Here is a 12,111-nt window from a genome sequence, read left to right as displayed (position 1 = left end):
GAAACCGAACCAGTCTTGCCCGCTATGTCAGTACTACCAGTCAAAGGTGAATTATGTGTCAGAAAGAATGGTTCCATACACCTGGGTCATAGTAAATGTACTACTGTGATCGAATTCAGTGATAAGGGCAAGTCTACATTTATAGCTTCCCGTCATTCCTATTTCATTTGTGGTCATACCGCATATATACGCTTACCTCTAGATTGGGATGGCATTTGTTACATTGCATTCCTCTGCCACCTGTTTTCCTAGCCCCTCCTGATTATCATAGGGACTCCCATCTAGTACACGTTAGACCCAAGAGAGATCTCCCGATTGTCGACTACACTGAAACGGCATGGGAGCAGTATACAGACTTCAATAAAGGTTTCTTTCCCTACTTAGGTGCTGTCTTTAATAGTAAACTGATACGCAAATTAACTAGAACCCTCGAAGCAGTAGTGAATGAAACTACTTCCGCCCTAGGCAACTTAACGGAGGAGCAGTCTGCTATGCGGATTGTTGTTCTTCAAAATCGTCTTGTCCTTGACGTCATCCTGGCCGATAGGGGCGGAGCTTGTAGAGTCATCGGATCGAGCTGCTGTGTTTTCATTCCAGAAAACGCGCCATCAGTATATAGAGCCATAACCCGTCTTCACAAAATTGCAAGTCAGATACACCAGAATCCAGGCACCTGGACTTGGTCCGGTTGGTTCTGGAGCGTGTTATCAGCCTGGGGATGGAAAGTCCTATCCTTCCTAGGAATAGCCCTTCTCATAGTATTCAGTTGTTGCCTATGTCTACAGTGTGGGCCAGCGATTTGCGGCTTGTGCGCCACATCATGTATTCCTCATTCAAGTCCACATTCGAAATCTCGTCGGAAGAAAGAAGAGCAAATGATGTTACATGACCAGATTGATAGATTAATGAGGATTGATATATCATGAAGGGTCCGTAGGGGACAAGGAGGGAATGAGGTAATATGGATTTTTATGATCAATTGTGTCCCCTATCGTAGACCCCAACGGCTCCATGTACGTGCTTCAAGTACATGTATGTTCCCTCCACTTCCAGCTATGAAGACGCAAATACATTTGCGTCCAACGTTAACATGTCCTCCTTCAGATCCACCATGAATGGGTCGAATATTCAGTTCCTAAGTATGCCTTGCCACCGTCTTTACATGGTGCACTTTCACGTTTTCCTGGCTCTGGTGAGTTAGGCCCTGATTCCTGCCGTCGAACTCCTTCTGCCTTCTGCCTCTGGAAGCTGCAGCCTGGACCTGCATCCGTATCCTTGACCTTTGTCTTACTCCCTGCGCGGCTAGCGGTGCCTGGCTCGGCCTGCTTGCCTGCCAAAACTGTATTTTGCCTTCAAGTTATCTGCTCCGCTCCTCGAAAATACATTCCTGTCTAGTAGTTTAGGTAAACATCCTTCCAGCTGCAGAGCAAAGGGCCCGGCCTTTCTGTCTCTGTGCAAGTAATTCATAGCTCCCGTTACCATGATAGGCCCATGGCCCCCTTGCTTACACGTAGACACGTAGACACATATGCACGCACTAGCAGTCAGTATAGAATAGCCTCTGCCCGAGAGACCTTTCCTTCCAGATAATACAGTTCCTCAAACACAAGATATTAGATATGATTTGGGATTAGGTTGTTCTGACACCGCAGACTTCTGTCTCCTCATGTAGGGCTAAATGTCAAGTCCCCTTCACCCTCCAGTTCCACGTCAATCACACGTCATGCTGCTGCGCGCGCATCTCTGCCACATATTTCTGCTGACACTGCAGGATTCTCCTATGGATCCACCCACCTGTGATACACTTCTCTATGACGTTTCTAGCACACACCTTCGTGTACGCCCTCGTGCACGCCTTCTGTTACGCACATGTGTTCTTATCTCGTTTCTCTCAGCTGTTACGCCTTCTGCATTCATCACCACTAAATGCATGACTATATATATGATATTCTGTTAATAAAGCATGGTACATGTCCATGACCATTCCCTTACTGAACCCTCGTGGTGATGGAACATGATACCTGGTTCGAACCAATTCCTTTTTAAGGAATAAACCCTTATAAACTCAGATGCCACGGACTCTGCCTCTTATTTTTGACTGAGTTATTCTTATTGAACTTTACCGCATAAATTAAGTATAGGTAATTTATATTTACCACACTACCGCCAGCAACTCTGCTCCAGATCACCTATTGAGTGCGTTGGGTCAGTGACAGGTCACCTATTCGGACAAGTCAGACAAATTAACTAGTTAAGCCTACTCTAGTTATACTATTTTCTAGGGCAGTGTACCACCCCCCAATGTTGCAAATGTAAGGATCCCCAGTTTTGATTGGACAAAAGATGCCCATCAATTTATTTTCCCATGCACGTTTATTCCAACCAACAATGAATGTTCCATTAACAAATACAATGTTAACAATATTGGCTTCCTCTCCGTAGGATCAGGAGGTGATTTTCCCAGGCGCATCGCAGTCAAGACTGTCCTTGGCATGCATTCAATGCCATGACTTGAGTGTTTCTGGATTCTGGTGCGCATGTGCGGTGTGGGTTTCAAAACGGAGTTACAGATACATCTCAGGCCCAAACACGAGCTAGTAGCAAAGTAGAAAAGAAACGGTTTTAGAACAAACACACTTGGTAAGCCAGCTCTTTGCAGTACTCTAGCACTAAGTCATCAGATATATTTATCAACTTATGTCCTGGCACCCATGCCTGCCTCATTGCTCTTCCCATGAGGATTTCATGAGGACACAAGCCTGTTTTCCTGTCTGGGATACGTCTGAGTCCCTTCAGAACAAGAGGTAAAGCATCAGGCCATTCTAATTTTGTAGATGCATATATCTTTCCTAATCTTGATTTAATTGTGCCATTCAGTTCTACCACTCCAGAAGCCTCTGGACTGTATGCACAATGCAGCTTTTGCTCAATTTTAAATGCTTCACAAATTAGACCAATTATTTCATTATTAAAATGAGTACCTCGGTCTGATCCAATCGTTTCTGGATAACCGAAACGTGGTATCAACTTTCTGAGTAGGAGTCTAGCTCCGGTGATGCTATCCTTTCGTTTTGTAGGGTATGCTTCTACCCATTTTGAAAATAGGCAGGCAATGACAAGAACATATTTCATTCCATGACAGGGTGGTAACTGGATGAAATCAATTTGTAGTCTTATGAATGGGCCTTCTGCTTTTCCAATCTTCCCAGGGCAAACTACAGTTCTCTTACCAGGGTTCATTTGCTGACAAATCAAACATCTTTGGCAAAGACCTGCTATGTTCCCGAATTTCGCATTAAACCATGATTGTCTGAATAGTCGCAGCATAGCCTCACACCCTAGGTGGGAATCTCCATGGTACATCCTAGCCATAGGAGCAAGCATACAGTCTGGTAACACAGGTCTGCCATCAAGGTAAACAGTACCACCATCTTCAGCCCTTCTCTGACAACCTATCTTTCTCCATTCTTCCCTTTCCTCAGTTTCTGCTTCATTCTGCAAATCTCTCACTTCTTCCCAAGTTTTCACCCCTTGAAGCAACATAAATTGGCAGTTGTTTCCACATGCATCGATTTTCTTATTATTTGCCATCTTATGTTTGGCACAGTTTTGGGCTAATTGGTCAGCGTATCGGTTACCTGCTGTCACTTTGTCATTTCCAGATTGGCAAGCAGCACACTTGAACACAGCCACTTCTTTTGGCAATTGATTTGCTTCTAGCAAGCCTTTTATATAGTGATCATTTTTAATAGGAGTACCTGATGAAGTCAGAAACTCTCTTTGCATCCAGAGTTGGCCAAAGTCATGCACAACTCCATAGCCATATTGGCTGTCTGTATAAATTGTTACTTTCAAATTTTTATCAATTGTGCACGCCCTTGCCAATGAAATGAGTTCAGCTACTTGTGCAGACTTGACTCCAGGTAAATAGGATGCTTCAACTGGATCCCATAAAGTACATACAGCATATGCAGCACTCAAACCTCTGAATAATTCATGTTCTGAATCTTAATTGTTCTTCTCTTATGTCTGGACGAGGTTTGGTACAGTATTCTGTTAGGTCGATATAATTATGTTCGCCTTCATTTTTTGCTTCTGCAAAATGTGATTCAGGCAGCAGTGTTGCTGGATTCAAAATGTTACACCTAGCAATAGTCACATTTGCTGCACCTAAAAGAATTCGTTCATATTTAGTCAGCCGACTAGGAGTCAGATATTGGGTTTTGGTTCTGGTCAACAAAATCACAACTGCATGTGGGACGTATACAGTCACTGAATGTCCCATAATAATGGACTCACTTTGTTCGAGACTCATGCAAGTTGCAGCTACTGCTTTCACACATCCTGGCAATGTGGATGCTACTGGATCCAGTGTGGAAGAAAAATATGCCACAGGACGTCTAATTGGGTCATGTGTCTGGGTTAGAACTGAAAGTGCACAATTGTCTCGTGTATCACAAAACAATGCAAAATCTCTTGAGTAATCAGGCATTCCCAGGGCTGGAGCTGTACACTGACAATCACATAATTTTAAGAAAGATGACATGCTTTCATTATCCCATTCTACTGGGTCTTTTGCTCTTTTCTTTGTCATTTGTATCAATGGTTTTGCTAGGACTGCAAATCCCACAATCCACTGCCTGCAGTAACCTACACTTCCAAGAAACATTCTGATTTCTTTCTAGGTTCGAGGTAGATTCATGTTTTTGATTATTTTGATCCTTTCTGTGGAAACCCTTCGGATACCCCTTTCTATCTTGTGCCACTGATTTTTCAGGTGACACTTTATGTCCTCCTTCACCCAAATGATTTAACAAAGCTATGGTATCCACTACACAGTCATTTCTTTTTTTAGACGCCACCAATTGGTCGTCTGTGTACTGCACTAGGACAGATTTTCCAGGCAGCACCAACGATTCAAGGCACTTTTTCAAAATCTGATTAAAAATTGATGGACTTTTTGTGTACCCCTGAGGAACACGGTTCCAGACGTAGACATGGCTGTCGAATTCAAATGAGAAAAGATATCTGCTATCTGGATGTAAAGGTATGGAGAAAAATGCGTGGCAGAAATCGATTACAGTGAACCAACCCGCTGCCCATGGTACCTGATATAGAATCACAGAGGGTTTGCCACAACAGGACAGCATGGGACAACAATCTTATTAATTTTGCGAAGGTCCTGTATGACCCTATATTTCCCGCTCAGTTTCTTTATGCCAATTATGGGCGAATTACATGGATTGCTCGTTATTTCTTGCAAAATGCCTGTTTCAACCAACCATATTATTTCTGCTGCAACACCTGCTTTTATTTCTGGGTTCATTTTATACTGTCGAGTATTTGGGTAAACTGCACCTTCTTTTACTGTCACTTTTATTGGATCGATATTTGCCATTAATCCTCCATCTTTTCGTGTAAAATCCCACACATCAGGATTCACAGTATCTTGTAGTTCTTTTGGTAAGTCTTATATGGTCAATGTTTTATTTTCAGTTTCCTGTTTTGCAAACATTCATTTATAAATTCCATCTTCATCGGTGGTCTGAATTTCAACACCACTTGGAGTGCAAAAGAAAGTACAATTAATTTTGCACAGCAAATCCCTACCTAACAGGTTTACAGGACTGGAATCACATACAACAAACTTGTGCATTTGTTTAAAATTGCCTATTCGGACCTCCATCAGTTCTGTAACTTGGGTACTAATTTGTTTATTAGAAACGCCCAATACTTGGATCGCGTCTCCCTAGAGGGGTAGGTTTGGAACGTCTGCTGTTCTCACAGTAGAACGGGTAGCGCCAGTGTCCAACAAAAAGGTAACTTCATTTCCCCCAATATATGGACCTGACTGATCTGTCAACAAGGATGCGCCAAGGACGCACTCCTCGTCCTCCCCTCACAGGCACCGTCAGTAGGTGGAGAAACACAGGGGTGTCCCAAAATAACACAAATGTAATATCCTATCAACTACTGCAAAGCTATATGCAACAAAGCGTAACTTAGTTATTCACACAAACATGAGATACCGATTATGAGAGAGGCAAGGTAGAACTAAAGGTATATTGTTACAAGTTTAGTATAGTAATCATCTGCATCAGACCAACACATTAGCTCCAGAATTATTAAACAGTCTTTTGTCAATGTAGTAAACAATATTGTGAATATTTATTACATATAGCTGTCTGGAAACAGTTTGCAATTTGTAATGTATTTAAAAACATATGCTAAAATCAACATAAGTATGTACGAATCACAAAATTTAATAATTAATCACATAATACATAATTACATAGAGTACATAAATGGTATAAAAAAGGATCGGGAACAAACAAGTGTCGACGCGGCGTTTCGGCTTTTTGTGAATAAAACACCTTCAGGACAGATTCTGCATTGTTAAAAAAACACAAAATTACTAAACCGTAATTGGTCATAGAGATTCCTTTTCTTTTTAAAAAAAAAACAATACAATATGCTTGATCTAGTAAGCATTAATTACGAAGGGCAATTTTCTTTTCTTGATTTAATTCTACAGTTATGCTCCTTCGTGTTCTTTTACCACCAACATACATTTTGTTCAATACCTTTTAATGCCTCTCTCTCTCTAACTTTATACTTGAGAAAGACTTAGATCATCCATCTGTACAAGCCACTATTTATTCTAATGTGTTCACCATAATTCCAATATGGTACGTACCTCAATGTTAAAAACAGGGGGGATGTATTAGACTCAGTCATGTACTGCAGTTGGTGCGCTATTTCTTAATTCTTAATTTCCGGATTCTTTATTTGATAAGATCGTTCTGCTGGCATATCCCATCGATTTAGGAGACTGTAAGGTATAAGAGTATTTTTGCAGTCAAATTTTACTTAATATCTCTTATAAAATTGCCATTCGTTATTCAAATTTTTGTCATTTTTACCTTTAACAAGTTGATGCCAGCTTTAAGCTGTCTGGGGGAGCCACCGATAATGTGTCGAATTTTTTTTCTCAATTAAAATTCTATAAAAAAGGGGAAGATAACGTCATGAAGGGCCCTATACCCTGAACCGGTATGTATGGGTGGTTGGCATGAGTCGGCATTCACCTTTTATATAATATGGCAAACGCTGCAGCCGAAGGCCTTCTTTTTGCTATGGCACTACGGGCTTGGGGGTTGACCTCCCCACGTTCAGTTACCAAATCTGAAAAAATAAGCGATGTCACTAGTACTCTGTTTATTATTAGCTATCCTTGTGACAAGCTGAAAGTATACACACCTCCTTTTTATTAGGGTGAATCTTGTACCTGATAGGCTACTAACCAACCCTGTTTTATCATGGCTCGTATAAAGGATATATAGCCCCTTTATGTACATTAAAAAAAGGGCTGCATATAAACATTTTAGGCATTCGTGACTAAATGAGCCTTCTCTTCATGTTACTAATTTTATTAAGCATTCCAACGGTTCGTTTAAGTTAAGTAGGTATCCATTGATACCGTATGGATTCAATTAATTTGGACATTCGTTTTAAGAATTGTACAGATAAATATAACAACATCTTCGGAACTATTTTATAGTCACAAACAATCGATTATTAGCAAGTATCTTGATTATATTGGTCATGTTACTAAACTCCAGATATTATTGGAGGTTCTTTAAATTACTTAATTGCTGTTTTTAAATGGTCCTGCGGTGTAGCTTAACCTCCAAAGTACACTTACAATTGTTCTAACTTATGATAAACAGCAAACGGCCTACTTGAACTCACCTAGTATCAAAGGTTCGGCCTCCCTGCTCCTAGACCGGACTGGAATCTCTCTGTTTTCAAAGCGCGTTTGTGCCATGTACGGAAAAAAATTGCGCTTAAATAGTCTAACTCTTTTCATTGGTTGTGACTTAACCCCTCTCTGATTCGTCCTCGTCTTGTCCAATAGCGGTCTTAATTATGAGTAAGCCGCGCAGCTTGTTGATACTCGGGTTTAATGCGTGTGTGCTGATTGGAAGGCGACACAAACAAAAAGGACCGATAGTCTTAATTTATGACGTGCTGTCATAGTAACCGTTTATTAATTCTGGAGCTAATGTGTTGGTCTGATGCAGATGATTACTATACTAAACTTGTAACAATATACCTTTAGTTCTACCTTGCTTCTCTCATAATCGGTACCTCATGTTTGTGTGATTAACTAAGTTGCACTTTGTTGCATTTAGCTTTGCAGTAGTTGATAGGATATTACATTTGTGTTATTTTGGAACACCCCTGTGTTTCTCTACTTATCTCCCCTGGTCCCACAAACCAATATAGGGGGCCTCCTTATCTTTTTTTACACCGTCAGTAGGTGTACTCTTCAAAAAATGTGTCACTGAAAAGAAATTGTGGAGTCCCTGAATCTCTTCTACCACTTCCCTCCCAATTTGTGGTATCCACACTATAGTTTGCTTTGCTTCCAGGATCTGACATAGGTGCAAGGGGTAATTGGTTCTGTATTACCTCCAGCGGCTGTTTCTTTGACACTTAATTCTGCGTCTGTGGGTTCAAAGGGTTAGTTTGCATATTGTTATTATTCAATATGGCTTTACACTAATTTTTCCAATGCCCCAACTTTCCGCACCCGTGACATGGGAATTTCTTTTTAGCCTCATCTCTGTTATAATTTCCCTGTGGTTTTCCTTTATTTCCCTCACCCTGGGTTTGATTATTTCTCAATTGGTTTAATTGAAGTTCCTGTTGCTCTGCTAAATTTACTTTTGCCCACATGACCTTTTCTTCAAAAATTTTTATGCTCATTTTCCAATTCATCTTCACAATATTTTGCATATTTGAGTATTTCATCAATAGGTTTGGCCGACCAACAGATCTTATGATCTTTTATCCATTGCAAAATTTCTGGTCTTAGCCCAGACACAAACCGATAGATGAAATGCGTCATATCTCTGGTATCAATGTTCTCCAAACGACTATATTGTTTAAAAACTTGTAAGAGGCGTTTATAATATGCATGCTCAGATTCAGCTTTATTATGTGTAGTTCTGTCTATTTTAGTCCAGTCAGTCTCTTTTGGAGGTACTGTCCCTTTCAAGTACAGTATTACCTGATTATGTTTCTTCATAACTTCATCTGATGGGGCTCCTGTCTTTGGGTCTCTAGGATACTCATCGCTTGGCCAGTTTCCTGCGATTTTACATTCTGTCCATAAATCGACAGGTACAACAATATCAAACAGCCCATCTACATCTTTTAGTTACAAGAAAGGGTAAACCCAGAATCACTGGCACCTGGGTACAAGACGGTATGTGTAATAATGGTCCCAGTTTGTTACTGGCTTTGAGTTGAGGGAAAAAGAAAGGCACAAGTTATGAAAAGACATGAAAAGAGAAAAAATACTGTATCACCAATGTTATTTAATCACATTGGGAAAACAAACACATTTTTAAAAAATGCAAATAACACCTTAACCAGGTATAACATTAAAATGTGTGGTGTCGAAGAAAAAGGGGGGGGGGGAAGGTTGTTAAGTAGTGAATGACAGGGAAGGTTGAGTGAAAGTGACAAAAAAATCACATACAAATTTGCTATGTATACATCATATACCAGAAGGTCTAAGTCCACAGTTTATATACATATTCGCCATATAACAAATAAGAACACAGTTAGTTAATCACTGTCAAATTTTATTGGCAAACGTTGTGAAGTCTACGTTTTGACCCCTATGTCTGTAGGTGTCTTGAACCTTACTGCTGGGGTCTTCTTCAGGATCAGTGGTGAGTTGGGGAGGGGGCAGGTGACACTTAAGAAGGGAAATTGGGGGGATAGGTAAGTGCCTGACCGGTATCTAAAATGTAAGTAAAAATTAGGACTTTGACCAGTGTTAAATAAAATTACCAGGAATGAAACAGCGAGGGGAAAAGAGGTGTCTCTCACAGATCAGTTGTGGAGGGAAGGGGCTCTGTGGCTCTCCAGGCTTGTCATATGTTGGCAGGAGTGAGGCGTCACCTAAATAATAAAGGTAAAAATTACCCTAAATGAAATAGGTCCATATATCATTCCAAACTAATGAGGGGCTGTACACTTACTGCATTTTAATGCGTTGTGCGCACGGTTCCTATTTTCCAGAATAAATCCTTTTCAAATGGAAGTTATCCCAAAAATCTGTGAGCCCGAATCAATTGAAGGCAAGAACGGAGATTGAATCTAAGGAGGAGGGGGAGAAAAAAAAACAGCTGAGAACCCCAGTAGAATTGGAACTGGGTTGGAATAGAAGAAGTGAATCATCAAAAAGAAAGACTTAGTGTCATGCAAGAGTGTGATTATAAACAGGCTACAAGTGGGCGATTGACATAATCTACTGCTTAGATCACAGTGTAATGTCGTTGTTAGTCAAGGCAAAATGGTCAGATTGTGACACGGATACTGTAAATATCAGGATACTGGATACAGCGCCGTCATGTGGTAATGAATAATCGGCAATATTAGAACGTGTGTGGCGGAATTGAAACGTGGCAGAAAATGGATGAGGGGGTGAAAGGTTGTGCAAGCCGCAGGATTTATTCCCGTCATTTGGCTATCAAAAGGCGCTGGAAGGTGGTGATAATGTTATACTTATTGTTGGCTCTGTACAATCATCAGGTATTGGTTGTGCTGTCAAAGCACGAGAAGATAGTGCCGAGGTGGTGTTAGTATTAAACTCAATGTTAGCTTAGTCCGATCAACAAAAATGACAGTAGTGGTAGTGTAAATAAATTGCAGGAGTTGACAACACTAAAAATGCTACTCAATGCACAGCCGCGGATTTGCGATAGACCGCTACTCGGCCGGGTGATCCATTAATGCAGTGGAACATTTCGTGTTAATAAATGCCTTCATGCTGGAAAACAAACTTTCAAATATTTTCTATAACGGATCGTACTCGAGGAGACTATGTCGAGGCCAAATGACGTACGGCCATGGGAGCATCTTACCGGAATAAACTCCTGATCACGTCTCCGAGGAATAGCCCGCAATCGGCATGCTATCTGTTAATAAAGGGAGACTACGCCCAAAGTGTGCACGCTGGTGGCTTTGCGTGAAGAGCTGGGCAGTGATAAAGATAGAAAAAGATCTGAATTGGCCACAATGTGGGGTGGAGAAGGAGCGTATCGGACAAGGCCCGGGAAATGCGCACATAGTTGTTAATGTATTAAACATAGTGGAGTAAAAAAAGAGTATTGCGTCTGCAAATAAATTACATGATTAGGCAGACAACATCTCATCAGTTGAAAAACTAATTTGAATAAGTAAAACTAGCATTCAATGTCAGTTAATTGACCCAAAACTATTTAAACAATATTCATGTTTCCCACAAAAAGGTAGAACCTCAAGATTGATGTACACAAGGGAATTACGGGGAGGGTCTTACAGGTTTGTCAATGTTCGTAGTCATCAAAGTTAAATAAACTATGACGCGACCTATGTCTAATAAACAATATATGAAAGTTATTAATGTCTCATCCAAAATGGTAGATCCCCACAGTTGATGTACATGAAGGAAATTCTAGGGAAGATCATACATTTTTGTCAAGGTTCATTGTCAACAAAATTCAATAGTCTACGATGTAACATGGGATATTGATGCAAAAATGCAGACAGGTTTACAGGTTCATAAAATGTTCTGCAACATAGCTGTCCACATACTCATGAGCAAATGAATAGTTATTAGAAAAATTGAATGAGGTAATGAAAGTGTCACATAAAGTGTAAGTTATCTTATACTTTGGCAGGCCAGTTATGCGTTGCTTGTGTCCAGTTCGTTCAGCCCATTTGCGATTGAGTCTAATTTCAGCATTCATTTTGATTCTCTTCGATTGAGGACGGAACTGATATTTCCTTCCATTGGACCCAGTAGTGCTTTTTTCCAATACAAGCCATTGCATTTAGTCTGGTGAGTGGCCTTGCTTGACAAAATGTTCAACAAGTGGCGCTCCCTGAACTTGGCATCGTATCCTACTTTGATGTTGCAGGATCCTCGTCTTGACCTTTTGTTGCGTCTGACCCACGTATGGTAAGCCACATGGGCATAAGATGACATAAATCACATTTGATGAGTTACAGTTGGTAATATCCTGTAGGTCAATTGTTTGCTATTTGTGT

The sequence above is a fragment of the Lissotriton vulgaris genome, chromosome 8 (assembly GCF_964263255.1).
Source record: "Lissotriton vulgaris chromosome 8, aLisVul1.2, whole genome shotgun sequence".
NCBI lineage: Eukaryota > Metazoa > Chordata > Amphibia > Caudata > Salamandridae > Lissotriton > Lissotriton vulgaris.
The sequence above is the reverse complement of the archived record's forward strand: the minus strand, read 5'-3'. Positions refer to the sequence as shown.